We start from the raw sequence: 13,373 nt of genomic DNA, 5'->3' as shown, positions 1-13,373 counted from the left end.
CTAATGCTATTTTTTTCCTCCAAAGTTATCAGTATTATCAGTTGGAGGTGACATCACTAAAAGATATCTGCAAAAGATGAGCTTGCTCATTTCAACTAGATTGAGCAGACATCTTCTGGAGGAGAGGAGGGAAAATAGTAAATGATGGGGTTAGTTGGGGGAGCATTGCAGAGAAGACTTCTGTCACCCTCTTGACGACCTTTTCACTTCCATCAGCTAATGCTATATTTTCCCATCCCACCAATTTTGGGCATATGAGTGAGAGTAATCGTCACATGGTCTAACATCCAAAACACTTTTTGAAGATAAAATACTTAACATAATAAGGAGAAATAATATAGAATACCTTTTGAGCCACAGAGATAAGATTTGCCCTATGATGTCTGAAAGTAAGATAATCTCACATCAACATCATATCCAACTGCATGTAGAAACATGTCCAAGAATCATCTGCATGAAATTTTCATTTTGGAAGGAACGGTCATGGACAATATCACCTTGTGATTGGAAAGAATTACCTGAAAGAGTTAAAAAACAGAATTCGTGGTTAATAAAATATAACCATCAGCTGAAGTGGGAAATTGGTTCACTACCTCTGGACAAACTAAGAAATTGGATGATAGAATCAACATGCAAATATCAAATATTACTCGCCAAAGGAAGAGAAAAATCAAAAACATTAACGAAGTTAATAGGGAGGTCTGTTCTTGATTTAAATGAAATTGGATTCCCAAAACGTGAAAACATCACATGTACTTTTAAATGTTTTTGGAAACATAACGAAAGATTCTGTACTTTTAATAATTCGCAGAAGTATATGTATTGGTTTCAAATAAAATAAATATGCAACCCTTAATTTTACTACAGTAATAAATTCCCAACGAACACCAAATGAAAAATTAACTTTCAGATGAGAATCACATTGTCAAAAACCACATGATGGCAATTCTACAAGCATGGGAAGAACCTTTGATGTATTTTTCAATTTATTTATTTTCTGTATTGTTAGATTCAGTAAATACAATTTGTAAATAATATTTTATTCAAACAAAATGTGTAAATGTAAAGAACAAATTGGATGTCGTTGATGTGTTATACAAATTAAGAAGGAGGGGAATTTTTTTTCCTTGTGAAATTTCATGCCACAAAGTAACCAGGAACTTTTTTTAATTCATTGAATTAGAAGTCTTATTTGTTCATGCAAGCCCTCAAATAGTTCAAGAAACTGTCAAATCTTGGAAACAAAAGGAATAATCGGGTATTAAATTAATAGCCAGAATTTTCGTGGAGAAGATTTCACCTGAAAAGTTACAATACTGTAAGAATTTGGTTATTTCACAGAGCCATTTGTTAATAATATTATAGTCAAATAAAAGGTAATAAAGAAATTAACAAACTATATATTACAGAGCTAATATTCATTTGAAATAATAAGAAAGAACTATTTATTTGTTGTGCTGGCAAAAGAAATTTCTAAAAGAAAATGCAAGAGCGAGTTCAAAACCTTGATTGTTGCAAATATCCGTTACTTAAAATTACTAATGCTAAAGAAAAAAATAAATAAAATAAATAAATTTCAGTTACAGAAATAGGTTAAGAGCACAAGGAATCGCAGCTAAAATTAATAGTCAATATTGGTTTTAAAAAATTAAATTTAAGCATTAATTTACTACACCAATAATTTCCCACCGAAACGAAGAATGAATAATTTTCGGATATGTATCATCACAATCATGTGAATGCTAATCACTTTTCATATGTAAGTATTTGAGAAATATCCAAACTTGAGAAAATGCTACCTTTTGAACAATACAGCAATTTACAGATGTGACTCATGTCATCTTCATGAAAGACCGCTTTGAAGAAAACCGCTTGCTGGGGGATATTGCTCATGATCATAATATAGCATCTACTGGCTGAAATCTAAAGGAAGAAGTACCCAACTTTTTCAGGTTACAGTATTTATATAAATTTCGTTCTTTGTGGTTTTTGTGTTTGTGTTGTTGTGTGGATATAAAATTCAACTATTTTGGAATATTTTTTTTGGAATATTCGTATTTTGAAGAGCCATTCTGGAAAGCTGTAAGTAATTTTAAATTATCATTAGATTTCTAGTATACATACAAAAGTGTTGTAATATATTTAACTGCCCGATTATTTTAATTTATTTATTTAAAAATACTGTAGAAACAACAGCATTAATTAAATTATTCAGAAAATCTCGAAAACACAGCCGCCACTAGACTCTACTATACGCTAAAAATATCCACCCTTTTACAGGAAAGAAATACCCCAAAATGTATTGGAAAATTAGTACAATCATCTATAGGGGGGGGAAGTGTATGTATGTATGTTTATGTATCACTTTCGAATTCGCCATGAATTGACACGTGATTTGTTTATTTATTTATTTATTGAACTTTAAAATCATAATTTTAGACAAATCAAAATATTTGGATGAATTATGAATGAAATATGAACTTGAATTAGAATATGAATATAGAAGAAAATTCGGATGAGCTATGAAAAAAAATGTGTTTGAGTGACACCAGCATATAATTAAATTATTCGAAAACCACGAAACACTTCTGCCATTACGATTCTACTCTGCTCTAAGAATTCCCACCCTTTAACAGGAAAGATATACCACATAATGTATTGGAAATTAGTACACCCATCTATAGACAACCAAACATGATGACAATGATGGATGTGTGTCACCCTGAGGAAATTCCAAGATATGTTATCTCAAAAACATCACCCACAATTCCATGGCCAAACCAAAACACCATGTGATATCACAGAGAGACATATGTCCCCCAGAAATTTCCAAACACTAGACATCACGATTCTTATCTCTAAATATCACCACAATTCCATAGCCAAACCAACACACCATGTGATGTCACTGAGAGACGAGGGTCCCAGCGAAATTCCAAACATTCCAAACTCTATAACAACAAACATTCAAGTCACGATTCCATACCTTATCTTGATCTTGATATGGTCAAAATTGTCCCACCAATCTCGCCACGATTCCTTATCCACTAATATATCCATTCAAAATAATTACATCACTTATTTACAACTAACAAATGATGTCACTTATCTCCAGCTGATAACAACAAACATTCACGTCACGATTCTTATCTTATCTTGATCTGGTCAGAAGTGCACCACCAATCACGATACAAATCCTTATCTCTACCATCACCCATAATACCATACGCTAACCAAAACACAAGAACTGAAGCCATTGATACATATTCCCACAGGGAAATTCCAAACATTCCAATCTTATGACGTCACGCCCACAATGACGTCATCTAATCACGTCACGATTCCTTATTTTCTCTTGATCTTGATCTTGATCTGGTCACTAGTGACCACCCTACTACTTATGCGAGGGCAGTTATGATCTCGCATGCGTCGCCTGCGTCAGACGAAGGCAGATTCACGTAATCTCTAAATTAGATATCGTATTTTACCACAAGTCCAGGATGTGGGGAGGTTGTGCTACAAATATATTCAATGAAGTGGCTGGATTTGAAGTTGCAGACTATACCCTACAGTACTAACTTCATCCATCGGATGTTCGGTTATTTCCTAAATTCTCAGACTCATTTCAAGGCCTTTGTTTGTCAGTTTGTAAGTTCCGAACAGGTGAGAAACGAGAAAATGGTTTCGATAACAACCGAAGAGTTCCACTATGATGGGTGTGAAAACTAGGTTACGCGGTGGTTGATAAATAAACTGAAAGAGAGGGACATTACTTTGAAAAACAGTGGACGAAAGTAAAGTAAAGCTGTCGTTTTTAGTCTTTTAATTTTACACATTTCTCTTTTGATTGATGTTGTGCATATTGCAGCAGAGACTTTACTTTGGTGAACCTCCTCGTAAAAATTTAAACTGGCTACTATATTATTTAAGGATTTTGGAAATTCAGCCAAACATGCAGTTTGAGCGTACACCGCCTTCAAAGAAACACGTGCTTGACGACTTGCACATTTCCCTCACCGTAATTATTCTTTAGACCTTAGCAAAATGTCGTCACCATATTTGGTCTTCGATTTAAAAATTCCTAGGGTTGAATCCTTCACATCGCAGGGACTCTAAGAACTTTATAACATCTTTCCAATTTAAGAAACGTTTGCTAGTCTCAAACTAGTACGATCTGGGACTTTTTCTTCGGAAAACCGAGTTTTTCTCCCCCACAATTAGGAAAACTACTTTGAACACATGTAATTAACAGGCACAGTACACTAGCCTCATAGCAGTTGTTTTGTTGTTTTGGCTACCATTTCCACCAACCCAACATGTTGCCACCAGAGAATTTTGAACAAGGGAAATAAGAGTCAACTGCGTTCTGAAAAGTGGTTACGATAGCTATTAAAAGGTGGTTATCATAACTATAACCATATGTGACAACGGAACTCCCGTTTTTAACAGACAGTGAATTTCGGAGAAAAAATACAAATTTAGTCTTAAAATTCTGCGAGCTTTTAAATTTCGTATCGGAGAATCGAGGTTTTCTCCAGCCCTGAATAATTTATTAGTTTCACCAAGTATTAAAACTTGCAATTTCAATGAAAAATAGAAAATGAAAGAACTCATTATTTAGTGATGGCACAAAGAAAACGAAACAAGAAAAACGCCATCAACCAACAAATCTGGCCTGGTTGGATGATGGAAAACGTTGCAGTGCTCCTTCGCATTCCAGCCAGAAAGCCTACGGGTTGTGGCCAAAATGTTCCGGTGGGTATGTGGAAGTAGCAGATGATTTTCATCACCTTCCGTTAGACCTCCGCCATCCATGATGACTGAAGGTCATCATTGTAGATGGAAAAGTTTCGTTTTCGATTTCTGAAGAACATTTGCAGATTATCTGACTCGTTTTCAACTCGTGATAAAATAAAACCCACCCTTCTAACTAAAACATTAAAGAAATACCTTGACCTAAAGAACGAATGCTACTCCGTTTCACAGCCGAAGATGAATAATTAAGTATGTCAGTTGAAACTGAAGAACAATTTGAGATCTTGACATTTCTGGGACACTTTTCGCTCACGTTCTCAATATCGTTATGATCAAAATGTTTCGAATGGTCCACCAATCTACAAGACGCGTTGATGTTATTCTTCAGCTGTTTGCAGTTTTTAATGTATTTTGAATAATTACATTAAAAACTTACTACTGAAAAATAAGACCTCTCCAAAGAAGTCTGGAGTCCCATCCTGGGCATTGATGTCTGTGGATGCCCCCTTAGGTTGGAAATGGATTTCATCGAGTACTACGAAAGCGAAAATTTTCTTATTTCGGGCTTGAAGTGTCTTGCTTAAAGTATCATGCTGATCTACAAAGTATCATTATGTAAACCAGTATTGGTGCTAATGCACGATGAGTTCACAATGTTTCTTCGTTAGGATTCTCAAAAACTCTGGGAGCTTTTGAGCATCGGCGCATCTCAAGATTAACTCACGGAGGTGATTTTATACGTCAGAAAAGATGCACCGTGTGTGTGATCGAGAATGGAACGAGCTGGCATTTCATGGTGTTTCATAAGACGCTCTGTAAGGATGAAAACGCCAACGCAACGCAACTAAATGTGTTCTTTCTTGAACGCAGCGAGGAATACAAACGGCTCCGAAGACATCTCACTTCAAAGTTCTTGCCGGGAGGGTGAAGTCTCTTTTGCATCGGTCCTCTGAATGCTTCTGCTCTTATCGACCGAATAAAATTCGCGACACTTTCAACACGTGCTACGTGACTCCGAAGTCGATGAAACTTCTCAGGTACAGAGAAAGGACGGAGCCGCATTGTTCAACGCTTCTTTATTCACCGCCGAGCTCAAAGGGTGAGAATGCGGACCGCGGAAAGAAAACTGAAATTCATTGTAAAGGCAACTTGTATAAGAGCCACACAATTATTTCAACGGAAGTTTAGTTGCACACGTAACAAACTCTCTGCACTTATAACCGTATGAATTCATATTTGGAATTCACAGTTTCTATCCGTCATTTGACATACTCTCCACGGTCGTACAGCTCGCTGATTAAGTTGTAGTCAATTACTCAGTTGCACGAAGTAGGCGAATGATAAAGTAAATGAATGATTAAACATCACAAATTAGTTTATTATGTATCATGTGATGTCATGAGATTTAGGTAAGGTTTGAGACATTTGGTTGCTTAAAATCTTACGCTCTCATTTCAAAATGTTAATGGTTGGAAGAAGGCCACGTGCCTAAATTGGCTTAAGTGCGAATTCTTCACTTGTAGTAATTACTCTTTCTTTCTTTCTTTCTTCAGGTTATCTGCTCGTTTGTATTTGACCGTTTCTGTCCATGCTATAAACAAAGAATCCACGACAGACCTTGTATGAAGTTGTGGAATATCCCTCGGATCGTTTCTTATCAAAGACCTCAGCAACCGCTCTTGCCCTTTCGAAAGACACTGCGTCAGTTGTCCTCACGTGATGATGAAATCGTAATGGCTTCAATAATGTGATTTCGGCTATAAATTCACGCTTTTAAAATTCGAAAGGAAATCACCTTCAAAAGGAAACATCATTGCACTTTAGAGCTCCAAAATATGACTGAGGAAATGCTTGATGTTATGGATTAGGTAATGCAGTTATAGTATTAACTCACTGAACTGCTTAAGCCCTTTTAAGTTCCCGTGCACCACTACTATAAGCACGTCGCTTTCAAACATCACTTTGATATTCGAACATATTCTTCAAGTGCGTGCCGTGCAGTCTTTAAAGTTTCCTATGAAATGTGAACAGACGAACATTAATTGAGATACGCAACTCATTCATCACGCATTGATACTTGAAAGAGAGAGAGATGGAAGCAATTTTAAATGCTGTGACTTCATCCACCCACTTTTTGAAATGTCTTGATTTAATACGATAAAAGGCGGTCCATTTCAGTCGGGAAGGAAGGAAAGAAAAAATATTTCAAACCTCGTTTTAAACACCAGAAACACGCCAGGAGGGATAAAACAAGAAACTGAGCCCCCTTGCATCGTTCACAAATCACATTAGTTAATTTTCCCGTCTTTCCAATTACCTACGCATTCGCGTGCCATTTAGGAAATAATTTATCCCTTGCCCGAGTCAAGGGAGTTGCAGGGGTGATTAAGATAGCAGAAATTAACCACAATTAATGATTCAGACATCAATGAAGCAAGAACACGCTAAAAACTTTCTCATTACACAAAATTTTAATTGCTTAGCACGTAAAATTCTAGAAATTCTTGCCTCTGACTAATTGCCCAGGAAATTAATATTACATAAATACATTGTGATAGAAGCTCGACGCGCGTGATGAATGTCTTGCAGGGAATGCAATGGATCATTGTGATTAATTATTGTCGTAAAATATTAGTGATAATAATAATTAATTACATCGAGAAAACAGCCATTGTGTCTTTTTATTACTCTCGCATCGGAAAGTGGTTTTTGGACACAAATTAACTTTCGTAGACGATCCGAGGCAGCTTGTTGGCTCACTCACAAGTCAATAACCTCCTTGTTCTTGTGTTCGTAATTATTCGAGAATGACTTAGATTTTGTCAAACTCCATAAAGCAAATCAACGGTTTATATATTAAAGGCCCAAGTAAACGATGTCAACTCCTAACTTATTACTTCTTTGTTAATTTGCAGGTGCATTAAATCAGCCCATTATTCCTCCCGCGTGGCCGCAAACCACACTCTTTCATGATCACCTTTTGTGTGTGTCATACGTGGGTTGCTCGTTCCATACTCGAAGTACTTTTGAGGCAAAAATATCTGATGAGTTTGTCCTAATGGCCTCAGTGGAGCAATTTATTCCAGACGTGTTTCTCTTCCCCGAGGGCCCGTTCCCAGGCGTATCGTTAAATAAACAACACCTTTTTTGCTGTAAAAATTTTCGCACGCAAATAGATAACCTCGCATGAAATGCCCTCTAATAGATTTTCTATGGAGGGAGGCAATTTGGCACTAATTTCGAAGTAATAGAAGAGAAGGCTGAGCACGTGCCTTGCTTGTGAGCTCGTCAGAGGAAAGGTACTTCTCGAGCGAATGCAAAGCGGATAGCTCCGGTTTCGAGAAACACCTTCTGCGTGATACCAGATAACCACACCGAGATAATTTACTCTACCGAGGAATTCAAATAGTGTAACGAGGGGGGAACATCGCAGCGCAATGTAAAACTGTGAAGAGATCAAAAGTTTTCTCCTATTCCTAAAAGGTTGAAGCTTTTCATTAACAAATATTTACGTAAATCATTGTGGCAAAAGATGTACATAAGCCATTGTAATTGTAATAGATATAGTTTGAACTTTATAAAAAGATTGAAAGGATCATAGAAGGGGCACTTACATCTGAAAGAACAATATTCGGTTTTAGTATTTTTTTAATTCAAGATTATGAGCTCTGAAAAACGTAAGAACATGGGGTGATACTGAATAGCACCAACTCCGCAGCTTACAGACTACTGCTCGGTAGCAGTAAGCAGTTCATGAAATGTCATCTTTTTCTAAGTCGAAGAAGGAAAGCAACCATACGGTCGAAATCGGTGGTGATCTTTGGATAAAAAAAGACTTGGATTCGAATCCCATTTCGGACGGGAAGAACGGTTTTTCTCCAGGAAACCGAAGCTAGAAGAAGCACTCGCAATTAACAGAATAAGCCTTCACAACACCTTAGCTGATGCGCCGTGACTCCAAACAAACAGAAAGTCATAGCGAAATTCACATACTGAGCATGTCTGGGTATGCAATCCTGTTTTTGGTTTTTCTAAACAGCGGCTGCTCCCTTTTAACAGGTAGAACGTAAAAAATCACTTTCAGAACTGTCGTTGGTGTATTCAGTTGCAGTATACGGAATTTTGGAGTCCCGTACTCTCCTCGCATGACAACATTTCTAATACGTCCAAAGAATCTATTAGCGTTATCGTTGCTTTTGTTTTGGGCTTCTGAACTCCTTCGCAGCCGATTTCTTAAATAACTCTTCCATGTGTTGTCGGTCTATACGACATCTGCATTTCAGCATTCAAAAATTACCTTTACATAAGTAACCTTTATCATAAACCACAAACGGCGCGAATAAATGTGCGATCGAGACCAGTCGTCCCCATTTAACTGGTCGAAAGTGAACTACAACAATCACAGATTGATTTGCATAAAGCAAAACGTGCTACTACTTACCACTAAGTCGCCACTTTGCGGAGACAACGGCATGCGCTACTGAGAATCAAGGAGTGGTTTTGTCTCATTTCTCGCTGAGTGGATTCAAAAGTGAAGAATTGGTTTTCTAAACGATGTGAGTTTCGTTTCTGTGATAAAATATTGCATTATTATTTTAAACTAAACAAATAAATATTTGTTTAGTTTAGTACCGCACCATTATTATGTTTGCCTTAAATATTTCAAGAAATATCATTCACTAATATTCAAACCTTCAAATGAAAGGAATTTCGGGCAGATGCAACTGAGCGTGTGCACGGAGCGGAAACTTCCAGCTATCCGAAGAGACCACAGCTAATTCACCTGTTCTAAAGGACCTTATAAAGAAATTATAAAGGACCATTGCTTCACAGAGAAGAATATCAGTAACGATGCCCATTTAGGACTTTTCAAGAAATTGAAATACTTAATAGTTAAGTACGATTTATATCAAGAGAAACCAGCGAAAGAAACACTGAAGATTAGAGACGTTCCGTTCCACATCTCTACTATAGACGTCGCAATCAGTTGATGAGTTGAGGATAAACAATCACCCTCATAACCGAGCTCTTCCTTCGACGTCTTCGATGTGCAGATTTCAATGTGGGAACAATATTCTAAAGTATGGCGAGTTTTCTGCAAAGAAATTAATTATTTAGAAAGTGAGATGAAAAGTAAGATTACATTAAGGTGAGCGCTAAATATACCCTGTCAAATATCTTACGACTTAGAGAATTATATATTTAGAGAATAATACGTTTCCTAAAGTCTGATCGTCAGTACGTAAGCCTTAGAAAGATTCTTACTTCTGCAGAAAACCGAGCTTAAAGTGTCTCACTCCAAAAGCACAAAAAGAAATAATATGTAAGCAATCTAAATACTGTATTTGGCTCCAAACATCTTTAGTAGCTTGCCTATCTTAATACGGAATGAGACCAACATGGACACAGCACGTAGAGAAAGCTGATCAGAGACTGCTTCAAGTTTTATAAGAATGTTGAAAATTTCTTTGGAATAAGAGCATAAAATGACAAATTAACAATGCAAAATAATGAATTAATTAGTGTTTTTATTTAGTGTATATTTTATATCTTTTATCCTCTGTGTATTGTTCTTGCCAATATTTTTGTGTACTGCGCTATTATGCATTGTGTATTGATTTCTGCAATTGTTATACAATTTATAACCCTGATGAGCTTACGCGCTTGGGTTACACGCGGTGTTCCGTGCTGTTAATAAATGAACCTGGAATAGTTACAAAAACCCACAGAAGCTATAAATCTGATGAATTCTGGCAGGAAAGACTAAAGAAAATGTTAAGTGTTAAGAAAGGATAAAAAGATATTTGTGTGTTTCGACTATGTACTTTAGTTGGAAAGACTGGGTTCGAATCCAAGCTATGACGGGAAGAATCCTTATCATAGCGTTTCATATGAAGATGAGTTATTCAGTCTCAAAGCTTTGTTTTGAGACCGAATAACTTTGTTTTGTCTCTAGGCGTCAGAGCTTTTCATCCGGGAAATCCAGGTGAACTGGCCAGAAGAACATACGCAGTATACCTCGACACTACGAGAATCTGGATCAATCACAATATTCCATCTGGTATTGGTATCGAAAGCCTGCCTGGTGCGATGCGCGAAAACAAACAAAAACAAAATAATAATAATCGAATTGAGCACTTTGTTTAGCTTGTTGCTGCAAGAAAGAGGGCGGAAGAGTAGCCCACAAGGGTGCATTGGCGGCGGGTGTTCTGAAAGTTCCGACTGTTTAAGTAGTGCAAAGTTCTGCGAACACCAAATTACTAAGAAGAGAAATAAGAGGACGCCGGGAAAAGAAGCACATGAGGCGTCTTCGCATTTCAACTATTAAAAGGCGACTGTACGGCCTCCCGATTTTGTCACGAGCGTACTCGGATTCATGAGCCAGGCATAAACCATGGAAGCCAAGCTCAAACCAGACTGGTGTAAAGAACATTATGAAGAGTATTGGAAGTTCGTGATGGGATTTGACAAAACACACTACTTTCCGTTTTCCAATCGAAAATAATTTAAGCAGTTGAAACCACCTGACGAGGAAGGAAAAATTCTTTTCTTGCGGAAGTCTCCATTAGCTTCTTCGATTATTTCAAAATTTCCCTACACAAATGTTGGTTGCCAATATTTCACTTGGTCGGTTAAAATCAAATTCTTAAGTTTCCATCCATATTTTGTTAAATATAAATGTAGTCCTTGAGAGAAAAAAAACTCCAGTTTCGATCCTGGAGAGCGAGCGGAAACTAAGCTGAAAAGAAAAGGCTCAAAAGGAAGGGGGGAATTGGGGGGTTTCAACGCAACCTCAGAACTTCAGGAATTTTTTGTCAACTCCTGCAGATTCGGCTCATGTGTCTTGACCAAGGGGCATCAGACGGGAGCCCAAAGCAATTTGGTGCTAAAAGATGAGGATGAATTTTGAGATTCAAGTGAAACTGGAGTTTTCTGGAAAACTCTGAGCGCCTCTTTTCCGAAAGAAAAAAGAAATAAAAATAACTTTTACGTCATTTTATTAGAACAATAATGCAAGCCTGTGCGGTGTTAATTGTGAAACTGCACAATTTCGTTAATCACACATAAAGCGTCGCATCTTTTCACTTTTCGTAGCAACGTTGTGGGTTTGTTTTTCCTCCGTCCAGTCTCTTACGCAGCGCGTGGCGATATCATAATTCCCACGTGCCTCGTTATTTCCGTCCTCTTATACTTTAATTACCTCCGGTTTTTAACTGACGGCGGAGTCGTAAACTGTTAGTGGACGTGGAATGCACATCAGATGCGTCACAGACTAAAGACATCAGTGCAGTGCATAGACAAGCAGAAAACAGTTTTGAGAGGGCGCACGGGCGTGCAGAAAACTGAAGATCCGGTATCCTACATTGGGAGTGATAAAAAAGTTAGGAATTTTCCAAAAAAAAAAAAGTATACGAATTGGATATGAAACCGGCAGAAGAAACCTTGGTCAAAAGTATCTACCAACAACTGTAACGAAAGATAAGATTACTATTTGTACGCGAGAAAATTTCCTGTCTTTGACCAAATCATAACTGGATTTCTCGATGTTTTGCTGGAGCTGATTGATAGGTGACTGTCATTTCCAATTCGTGCTGCCACTTGCCACATTCCAGATCGTTACTTTGATACCTCCGTTGAGATTTTTAATAGAGACAGGAGGTGTTTTGGGATTTTTTAGGGCTGGAAAAGCAAAAGATGTGGTGTGTTAGGAAAAAAACTAGATGTAAACGTCAATAAGCGAAATCTGTTTTGCAAGAAGATCTCGGAATTACGAAAGATTAAGATAGAACATCGCATGGAAAGAAGTATGCTAAAAATAACATTAAGAGATAATAATAACTAAAAATAACATTAACAAAAACATGGATAAGATCTCAAACAGGTGTCATGGATATTGTAAAATACATTAAACAGGCTAAGTGGATATGGGCTGGCCATATTGCCAGATGCAATGACGGGAAATGGACTAGAAAAACAACAGAGACCAATGGATTGAGAAAGACAAAGAAGAAGACCGAGAAGAAGGTGGAGGAATGAACTGGAACAAATTGCAGGAGTGAGATGGATGGGGGAGGCAGAACACCGAGTGATCTGGAAAATCATGGGGAAGACCTTCGTCCAGCAGTGGACAGAACCAAAAGGTTGAAGAAGAAGAAGAAGATAGGACATATTCAGGTTCACTGCTTTCTCTTGCTCCCCTTGAAGAATTATTTAGGTAAATCTCAGTGAAGGAAGGTTGGGTTGTGAAACCTTCAGTTTGCATAAATATCACTGGTGGAGTAATTTGAAAACTTTTACTCCAGCAAGGTTTCCAGACCAAACATAAGGGATATTTTTGACTTCGAAGCTGCAGAAAGAAGGAACTGCACTGTGGGATGATATTCATTTACTACCTAAAGACGTTCAGAAAGATCCATGTCTGCAGAGGGACTCGAATCCTCAGCTTGTTGGCTAGGGAGTACGCTCTTCTTTGGGCCTGGAAAAGCGTACTCCTTAGATAAAGATCGCTGCATAACGCAAAGGTCATATAAGATCCTGGAGTTTAGTATTTTTAAGAATTGCTAGTCTGCGAAAGGAGTATGAGAAATGGAGTCGCAAAATTTTAGGTAGCTTTATTA

Source organism: Typopeltis vanoorti, chromosome 23 (genome assembly GCF_054136105.1).
Source record: "Typopeltis vanoorti isolate ZY-2024b chromosome 23, IOZ_Tvanoo_1.0, whole genome shotgun sequence".
Classification (NCBI taxonomy): domain Eukaryota; kingdom Metazoa; phylum Arthropoda; class Arachnida; order Uropygi; family Thelyphonidae; genus Typopeltis; species Typopeltis vanoorti.
Note: the sequence above shows the minus strand (reverse complement) of the source record.